Here is a 10,120-nt window from a genome sequence, read left to right on the forward strand (position 1 = left end):
ATCTGCATGACCCCTGAGGACACCCAGCCACACATGCTCAGGCCACTTCTGCCTGGACTCCACTTTCCCACACCTGGTGGTGGGCCCAGAGCACCTGCACAGAGCTCCTGCCTGGACTGGACATCCATCTGGTCATGAGGGCCCTAGGCTATTATTAGTATAGATCAGAGGTCTTCAAACTTTTTAAACAGGGGGCCAGTTCACTGTACCTCAGACAGTTGGAGGGCCGGACTATAGTTTAAAAAAAACTATGAACAAATTCTTATGCACTCTGCACATATCTTATTTTGAAGTAAAAAAGCAAAACGGCAAAAACACCCATATGTGGCCCATGGGCCATAGTTTGAGGACGCCTGGTATAGATAATGTATACTAACCTCAACACTGGGTACATCTTATGTTTTCCTTCTTTAATTTTTTTTTTGCACTGATTTTTCTCACTCCTTTTAAATATCGGGTGGATTTTCATTATTAAAAAATGTAGTACTTGCTCATTGCATAAAACATAAAATATAGAAAAAATAGGTGTAAAATGCCTCTAATCCTTCTAACTAAAGACACCTTCTAGTAAGGGTACTATATTCCAGAACTTTGATTATATATATACTAGAGGCCCAGTGCATGAAATTCGTGCACGGGCGCGGGGGGGGGGGGAGGTGGTGTGTGTCTCTCAGCCCAGCCTACACCCTCTCCAATATGAGACCCCTCGAGGGATGTCCGACTGCCTATTTAGGCCTGATCCCAGTAAACGGGCAGTCGGACATCCCTCTAACAATCCAGGACTGCTGGATCCCAATTGCTCGCCTGCCTGCCTTCATGATTGCTCCTAACCGCTTCTGCCTGCCAGCCTGATCACCCCCTAATCACTCCCCTGCCAGCCTGATTGATGCCTAACTGCTCCCCTGCCAGCCTGTTTGCCCCTCACTGCCCTCCCCTGCAGGCCTGGTCACCCCTAACTGCCCTCCACTGCAGGCCTGGTCACCCCTAACTGCCCTCCACTGCAGGCCTGTGAACTGGAGTCTGTTTCATGATGGGTTCCATTGGGGCTTTGGCATTTCTGATCACCATCTCAGCCTCTGCCCAGGCCTGCCCAGACTGAAAGCCTCTTGGGCAGGAGCGGAACACCAGCTCCCTACAATCAATCACAGGGGGTCTGCTCCTGCCCAGGCCAAAAGCAGACCCCCAGCTCCCTGCCCAGGTGACCAATCGCAGGGGGTCCCCCCAACTGTCCTCCACTGCAGGCCTGGGTCCCCCCCAACTGCCCTTCCCTGCAGGCCCAGTAGCCCCCAACTTCCCTCCTCTGCTGGCCTGGTCACCCCTAACTGCCCTCCCCTGTAGGCTTGATCACCCCCAACTGCCCTCACTTGCAGGCCTGGTCCCTCCCAACTGCCTTCCTCTGATGGCCTGATCACCCACACCTGCCCTTCCTTGCAGGCATGTTCCCTCCGAACTGTCCTCCCCTGCTGGCCATCTTGTGTCCACATGGGAGTATCCATCTTTGACCACATGGGGGCAGCCATCTTGTGTGTTGGAGTGATTTTGCATATTACTCTTTTATTAGACACACACACTAGGGGCCCGGTGCACGAAATTCGTGCACTGGGGGGTCAGGGGTCCCTCAGCTCAACCTGCCCTTCAGGGAGCGTACCTAAGTAGCAGTCTAGCCTTCCTTTGTGGGAGGCAACCGGGCTGGTCAAGGGAAGGCACCAGCCCCATCACTCCATTGCTGCAACCACTGCAAGTCACCACAGCCACCAAGGTGTTTTCATCAACACGGACTCCAGTCCTTTCACCAAGAAAAAAATGACAACTTTCTTTAGGCATTTTCAAGATGTGTCTTTCATAGGATATGGATTTCTTTATTTATTTTTTATCCTCACCTGAGGGTATGTTTCCATTGACTTTTAGATAATGTGCAAAAGAAAGGGAAAGAGAGAGAAACACTTTGATTGGTTGCCTCCTGCATGAGCCCTGATCTGGGCCCCGGCCAGGGAGAAGCCTGCAACCTAGGTACATGCCTTTGATCAGAATCAAACCCAGACCCTGCTGTCTGCAGGCTGAGGCATTATCCACTGAGTCAAACCAGCTAGGGCAGGATATGACATTTCTTAGCCTTCCAGCAGCGGACCTTCATTTTTTTCTCCAGAAGTGTGGTGGAAAAACCCTAGATCACCTTTTTGGATTCTTATTACCCAAGTTACTAAGAATATTACCAGTGGCATACAGGAAGCTTAGCCAATGTGCAGTCAGAAAAGGTGTTTCCTCTATAGTTCACACCAATGGAGGGCTGGGCCCTGCCCAGGCTTAAAGCCTCTGGCTGAAGCTTTAGGCCTGGGCAGACCTCTCCAGCTCCCTGTGATCACCGGCTCAGCCCCTGCCCAGGTCTGCCCAGACCGAAAGCCTCTTGGGCAGGAGCGGATCCCCAGCTCCCTATAATCAATCGCAGGGGGTCCGCTCCTGTCCAGGCCTAAAGAAGACCCCAGCTACCTGCCCAGGTGTTCAGTCGCAGGGGTTCTGCTGGTGTACCAGGCCAAAGCAACCCCCAGATCCCTGCTTTCGATGGCAGGGGGTCCGCTCGTGCACCAGGCCAAAAGCCTCAAAAGCCGGGAGCCGGAGCGAACACCCAGCTCCTGGCTTTGGATGGCAGGGGAGCTGGGTGTCCACTCAGGAGGAGGCTTTTGGCCTGGAGCCAGAGTGGACACCCAGCTTCCCGCTTTCGATGGCTGGTGAGCTGGCCCTGCTTTCGATGGCAGGAGGTCCGCTCACCACACCCACCATACAATCAGAGTGAGGAGCTGGGTGTCCGCCATGCCCACCATCCATCGAAAGCCAGGAGCTGGGTGTCCACTGTGGCTCCAGGCCAAAAGCCTCCAGGGGAGGCTTTCGGTCTGGTGCCAGAGCGGACCCCAGCTCCCTGCAATCCGTCAAAGGGGGTCAGCTCAGGGTGCTTATGTATGCAAATGAACCACCATCTTGGTCGGGTTTATTTGCATACTTACTCTGATTGGATGGTGGGCATGGCGTGGCTGGTGGGCGTGGCTTGGGCATAGCGAAGGTGCTGTCAATTTGCATATTACTGTTTTATTAGGTAGCATATAAGTTTTGCATGTTTAGAATGTATTAATCTACAACAAAACTTAATTTGTAGGGTTTAACTTTTATAAAATGCTATAAATTCCTTTATTTTTTATTAAAATTATTAATGTTGACATTATTGCATGTGTCCCCCTTCCTCCCTCCTTTTGCCCAACTCCACCAACCTCTGCTTCCCTGTCACTTGGCCTTCACCAAGCTATTGTCCTTGTCCATGAAATATGCATACATGTTCTTTAGCTAATCCTTTCACCTTCTGTATCCAATCACTCCCTCCCCCTGCCCTCAGGCACCGGCCAGTCTGTTTCATGTATCCATGCTTTTGGTTCTATTTTGTTTGTCAACTTATTTTGTTCATTAGATTCCACATATCACTGACATCAAGACTCTTGAAACACCAATCAGAAAGAATGTATCCACTCCTATGTTCAAGTAGCATTATTTACAATAGCCAAGATCTGGAAATAGCCCAAGTGCCCATCAGCAGATGAGTGGATAAAATAGTGTGGCATGTTAATACAATGGAATAGTACACAGCTCTAAAAATGAAAGAATTTTTGGGGCAACATGGATGGACCTGGAGAGTATTATGCTAAGTGAAATATGCTAGTCAGTGAAACACAAGTACCATATGATCTCACTAATACATGGAATCAAAGGAATAAAATAAGCTATAAATTCTTTTTTGGCACCAGGATGACTATAATTGCATAAGCACTGGGAATTGGGGTAAGCAGGTCAGTATGATTCAGGCACAAGTTGTTCTAAACACCATATACTTCAATTCTGACATGACTTTTTTTCAAGCCTCAACTGCAATCTGGGGAAAATTTAGGCTCAGCAAGACATGGAAAGGATCCCCACTGTATTTTTCTGGGCAAAATATCAGTTCAAGGATGATGTGTAATGGATGTCTTAGGTGACAGACTGACATGAACACAGTCCTGCCCTACTTCCTCATCTCCCAAATCTTGAAATCATATCATTTTAAAATTCAGCAAACACAGTGTAGCCTTATTTTTATGTTACTGTATAACTCTGTGTGAAGCTCCCTTATTTCTTATAGAAACAGAAGTAATAGAAGTGAAGACAATTATTTCTCTTTAATCTCTGCATGGTACTAATGATTAAACACATGGGAATAACATGTATTTTTGCTTGAAAACTTGACACCAACATTAACTCCACCAAAGAGCTGAATTTTCATTTTCTTACTGAATGTTATAATGTACAGTAAGCTTGTTGCAGAAAGTGGGTTTAAAAGTAGCATGACAACAAATATTTTAACCGATTTACAGACTGCTCCTCAAATGCATGGCTTTCTGCAATGCCTGCTTCCATAGAATGCCAAGGAACCATTACTTGAAAACTAAATAGCTAAAATGTTATATAGTGTTTCAAATCATTTAAATAAACCAAATTTATTTCATGACCATCTTTTTGAATAATGGCTCTCAGGCAGTTTTAATGAACATACTTATCTGCTAAATGCAGTGATGAGTAGGATTCAGCCAAAGGTGAGAGTACAGTGAAGTCTCAAGAATACAATGTAACATGGAGCTCTTGCTGGAGTAGGTGAAATTCCAGCCTGTCACCATGCTCTCCTCTAGCCAAGTCCAATTAGAGTTTTGCCAGGATTTGGTGGTGTGTTTTTTTCTGGGTAAAACCAGAAAGCCTAGATTATTTTTTCTACCAATACAGGGGAAAATAGAGAGAGAGAGAGAGAGAGAGAGAGAGAGAGAGAGAGAGAAATTGGACTTCATAGGCTGTGCAGTTGCTTTGAGCTAACAGAATATGGTCTTTGAAATAGTCTATTATAAAATCTCCAAGTTATGCTTTCTGCAAAAATTATCTTTTGGAACATATGAATCTCTTAAAAAATAAACTTTGTCACCCGTTTTCTATAAACATTGTGAATCACACTTCACAATCATAAGAACAAGTTCTTTGTTGAGTAAGGCAAGCCCTGATCTGTGGAATGGTGTGTCAGTTTCCTAACAATAGTGATGAAAGGGGAAAAAAAGAGAGCCAGGACTCCAAAATATAGTAAGATGGAGAATAAATATAGTGAGATTTAGGGCTAGAAAGAATGCCCCATCAGTAGATCTTGAATTCTAAAATTGAAGTCCAAGGGTTTCTAGGCCAAATGATCAGATGAGAAAGGATGAGTTTCCATGCCATGCCAGTGTGGCTAGTCCAAACTCCTAAGGATGGGAACAAGGTCCTTTGTAAGTTAGTACCTGTCTACTTCTCCAATAATCCCTAACATTTCCTCCCCATATACTATAAGTTCCAATTATTCTCCAAATCTTTTGCTTGTTTCTTTCATTGCAAGTGTCATTCACACCTTCTATCGCTCTCTCTTTTTTTTAAAATTCTTGCCCGAGGATATTTTTTCATTGATTTTTAGGGAGAGTGGAAGAGAAGGAAAGACAGAGAAACATTGATGTGAGAAAAACACATTGATTGTTTGCTTCCTGAATGAGCCCTGACTAGGGCCCAGGCTGGGGAAGAGCCTGAAATCAAGTTGCAAGCCATTGGCTGGAATTGAACTCAGGACCCTTTGATCTGCAGGCCAATGCTGAATCCACTGAGCCCAACCACTAGGGCTCACATCCTCTCTTTATCTTAATAAGCAGCATTTAAATCAGACTCAGTTACAAATGTCACCTCCTCCAGGAAAACATCCATGACACCAGTCCTAGCTACTACTGAATTGTCTTGCTTCCCTATATTTGCAGCAAACAATTGATTTGGATGCTACTTCTCTCACCTCAATGGACTGTGAACTCTATATGTTTTCATCTCTAGTTCAAGCACAGTAGATACTCAGTTACATATTGACTTACTTAATGACTGAATATAGTCAATTAGGTAACAGATTTGTTATTGTTGGTGATCAACCTATTTGGAGAAGGACCCTAGAAAGGAACTAGTGATTTTGGGGATTAGGCCTGCTATCCAACGAAAAGAGGTTGACAAGAGCCAGCTAAGCCTCCAGCAAAGCAGTCTAAGTTTCAGAAAAGACTGTATGTAAGATCCCAGCTTTTCAAACTACTCCAACATAATGAAGATCCCAGAGAATAGTGTATCTTAGTGGGAATATGAGTGACTATGACATTGGCCAGGTTACGAGAAAACACAAGCAGTTTTGGACACTCCTCACTGTTGGGGTTCAGGCATCTAATGACTGAAAAAGGAAAGGGAGAACATCTGATAACTGGGAGAGCTAAACTTATAGGGCAGGTTTTGTGACTAAAGAAGAAAGAAGACAATGGAACATCAAGGAAAGCTCAGGGAGAGTACTGAAAGAAACTCAGATTAAAAAATTAGTATTAATTGTTGAGTTTAATTATTCTTATCTGAAAATGGGAATAAATACAGTGTATTGACATGGCACTGTATGTCAATACAAAGTAATATACGTGTAAGTAGTTAGCATAGTTCCCAGTGCTCAGATGATAGTCCATAAATGCTATTTTCCTTAATGTCTTTTTTCTTCCTTTAATAAAAATCAAATCCATATACTTCAAGTCCTGGGTTTACTCAAAATTTGACATTTCAAATGTTCAAATCATGGCTCTTTCGTAGTACTAGAAAGAAAATGACATACTTTTTTTGAACATAAAAATGAATATTTCTCTCAATGATAGTGACTATATAAAGGTTATCTTATAGCCTCTTATCATTTAAACACAGTGGAAGCTTAAGGTGAATAATATTTTCAAAGAAAATTATACTAATATTCATTTCCTATGACCTCTGAAGAAACAACTAATCTGCAGAAGTCACAGAGTAATAGATTTAATTTAATATATTAAAAAAAAACACTTTCTAATTGCTAGTGAGCCAATGATGGAATGAGCTATTTTAAGTGTTGGCAGATTCACAGTTATTATATGAGTTCAAGAAGTGCCAGTGTGAACACTCATTGGGGCTATTGAAAAAAGACACCTTGCAATTCTCTGTGATCCCTACTTAATCTGAGAAACTACAAATTTAGCAGTAAAATTATTATATATTTTTCAGGAAACCTGAATTCTATATGTTCCAATACAAATCTCTCACTGATTAGTCCTTTGAAAGCAAGTATCATATCATAGTCATCTTTGCTTGACAGTAACAGATGTCCAACAAATGGTTAAGTTTAGAGGTCACCCACTCCATGAACAGCATTATTTTTCCTTTCTCAAAAGCATATTTCCTGTGTTTTGTGTAGCATAAACAGATCAAATATGAGTTGGTTCCACCAAACATATTTCAACAAAAATTGCTGAAAATGCCTTATATCCAATATAGAAACCCAAAGTGCACTAAATGATAATTCTAAAAGAACAGATAAATAAAAACTGAATATTATTTCTCCAATACACATCTGTGCATGTGCACACATACATTCCTGAATTCATAGAAGGGCAGATTATATAAAATACATGAAAAAAAACTTACAACAAATAAAAAGAGTACTATATCCTATTAAGTATTTCCTTGTTTTATAATAATAGATTGCCAGTATTTTTACAGAAAAATGTGAGGCTTCAAGTAGAAAAGGTACCAAATACACAGGATTATCTTGTGAAGGTTATTCACAAGAGACAGTCTCATCATTTTTTTGTATAGTTACTTACAATGCAACAACTATTTGATTCCCTTCAGCAATATTTCTGAATATCTAAATAAGGACAGATGTAGAAAGCAATGAATGAAGTTGATTGACATTCACTGTCATTCTTCCAGCATCAAGAGAAACAAAAACTAAACAAAATTTTTAAAAATGTGTAGCTAGAACCTTGTGAGCAAAAGCTAACATTCTCACTGTTATTTGTTTGCTGGAATACTTACACCCAGTAAGAAATAAGGACTATTAGTGAATCTAAAGAAAGAAGTAGAATATCCATATCCTTGCTGCTAATAAATATGCTTTAAAAGTATTATGCATCTTTCAATAGAGGATTTCTAAGAGTCTTTCCAAGCACATATTTTTTTTTCACACACACCTTTAAATTTATTAATTCCTTTCAATAGAGGATTTCTAAGAGTCTTTCCAAGCACATATTTTTTTTTCACACACACCTTTAAATTTATAAATGAAGTCAACATGATAAATTATGCATGGAAGACATATACAATGTGGGCAAAAAACTAAGAGTTATTAGACCAAAAATCATGGAAGTTATGCCAGCACTGATATTTAGAAAAACTTTCAGTATTAAGAAATACCATATTTGATCCAAAGGAAAATTTCCCCCAAATAAAAACTATGGGAGCTATCCTTTATGCAACACCTTTAAAATAATAGTAAAAAAACACCCATGATTACAGGAGCTTTCCTACATAATTTAGATAACGCAGTGCAACAGTGTTCTCCTTCATAATTTTAGCCTTTCACTCCCCATATGACACCAATAATTACAATTCCGATGACAAGGAGAGAAATGATGATGCGGATGGTTTTTCTGGATTTGCGCTGATAATCTGATGCCCTCGATAGCTGCTGGTTTGCTTGCTGAACGTTCACTTCTGCATTTTTGACTTTGGCTTCTATGCTATCTATCACATCTCCTTGCTCATGAATCATCATTCCCAAATCTTTAAATATTTCATTAATATCCATAATATCAACTTCAAGTTGCCTAATAGAAGATTCTCACTCATGGATAAGGCGGAGGTCATCCTCTGTAATTTCGTCATCTTGTACTTGCACTTGAGACTGAGTTTGGCTTTCCCACGATACAAGATTCCTGTCTTTTGAGCTCTCCTCAGGAAAACCAACAGATACTCTGGAACTGGCTCTCACTTGGGCCACAAAGTCTTTCTCTTTCTCAGCATCTTGCCTCTGGACCTTCTGAAAGTTTGTCAGTGATGTTGTGAACTCAGCCACCAAGCGGTCCTTCTGTATTTTCCTTTATGCTAGAGGAAAGGGGATTAAAAACCTGCTCAGTGGGGGTGGTGGGCAGAGATACAAACTCTTTAATGTACTTACCTGTTTCTTTAGCAAGTTGGTTAGTATACTGCTGCTTCTGTTGCAGCTGTTGCCTCAATTCAGGTGTATCTTGAGGTGTTCCAAGTTGATTCAGTGTCCTCTGTATTTCCACAGCTCAGCCTCCTCGGCTTCCTCCTCCTCCACCTCCTCCCACTCCGACAACAGGCTCCCATGGGTCCTGGAGCCCCTAACTACAATTCTCAGCAGCTGGATGTTGGCGATGGGGACCGCACATATTTTTTTAATAGTTGAAAGAGTCTGCTGAGACAGTTTCAAATAAATGTTACATGTTTGGGACATTCCACTAAACAGAGACTTGGAATATCTTTTATTAACTAAAAATGGTGAAATAGCCCTAACCAGTTTCGCTCTGTGGATAAAGCGTCGGCCTGCGGACTCAAGGGTCCCAGGTTCGATTCCAGTCAAGGGCATGTACCTTGATTGCGGGCACATACCCAGTGGGGAGTGTGCAGGAGGCAGCTGATCGATGTTTCTCTCTCATCGATGTTTCTAACTCTCTGTCCCTCTTCCTTTCTCTCTGTAAAAAATCAATAATCCTACCTAATAATAGAGTAATATGCAAATTGACCGTACCTTCACTATGCCCACGATTGGCCAGGAGGCGCGGGGGTGGCGGGACTCGGGGTGGCCGGGGTGGTTGATTTGGATGGCGGGATGCTGAGCTTGCGTCACCAGCGGTGGTGTGAGCTCAGTGTCTGTGCCATGGCTGTGCTGCGGCACAGAAGGGGCCTCTGGGGCAGCGAGCCCACATCCCGCCGCCAACCATCAAAAGCGGGGAGCTGGGTGTCCACTCTGGCACCAGCGGACAGACACCCAGCTCCCCCGTGATCGAAAGTGAAAGCGGGGGAGCTGGGTGTCTGTCCACTTTGGCACCAGGCCAAAAGCCTCTGCTGGAGGCTTTTGAAAGGCCTGGTGCACCAGTGGACAGACAGCCAGCTCCCCCGCAATTGAAAGCAGGGAGCTGTGTGTCCGCTCCAGCACCAGCGGACCCCCTGCCATCAAAAGTGGGGAGCAGGCTGCCAG

At 43.0% G+C, this 10,120-nt stretch overlaps 1 pseudogene; it reads right to left on the minus strand.

Annotated features, from left to right (window-relative positions):
• Nucleotides 1-8,233: 8,233 nt before the first annotated feature.
• LOC103298452 (syntaxin-7-like) lies at nt 8,234-9,191 on the minus strand (annotated as a pseudogene).
• Between the last annotated feature and the right edge of the window lie 929 nt (nt 9,192-10,120).

Source organism: Eptesicus fuscus, chromosome 1 (assembly GCF_027574615.1).
Source record: "Eptesicus fuscus isolate TK198812 chromosome 1, DD_ASM_mEF_20220401, whole genome shotgun sequence".
In the NCBI taxonomy this organism is placed as follows: Eukaryota; Metazoa; Chordata; class Mammalia; order Chiroptera; family Vespertilionidae; genus Eptesicus; species Eptesicus fuscus.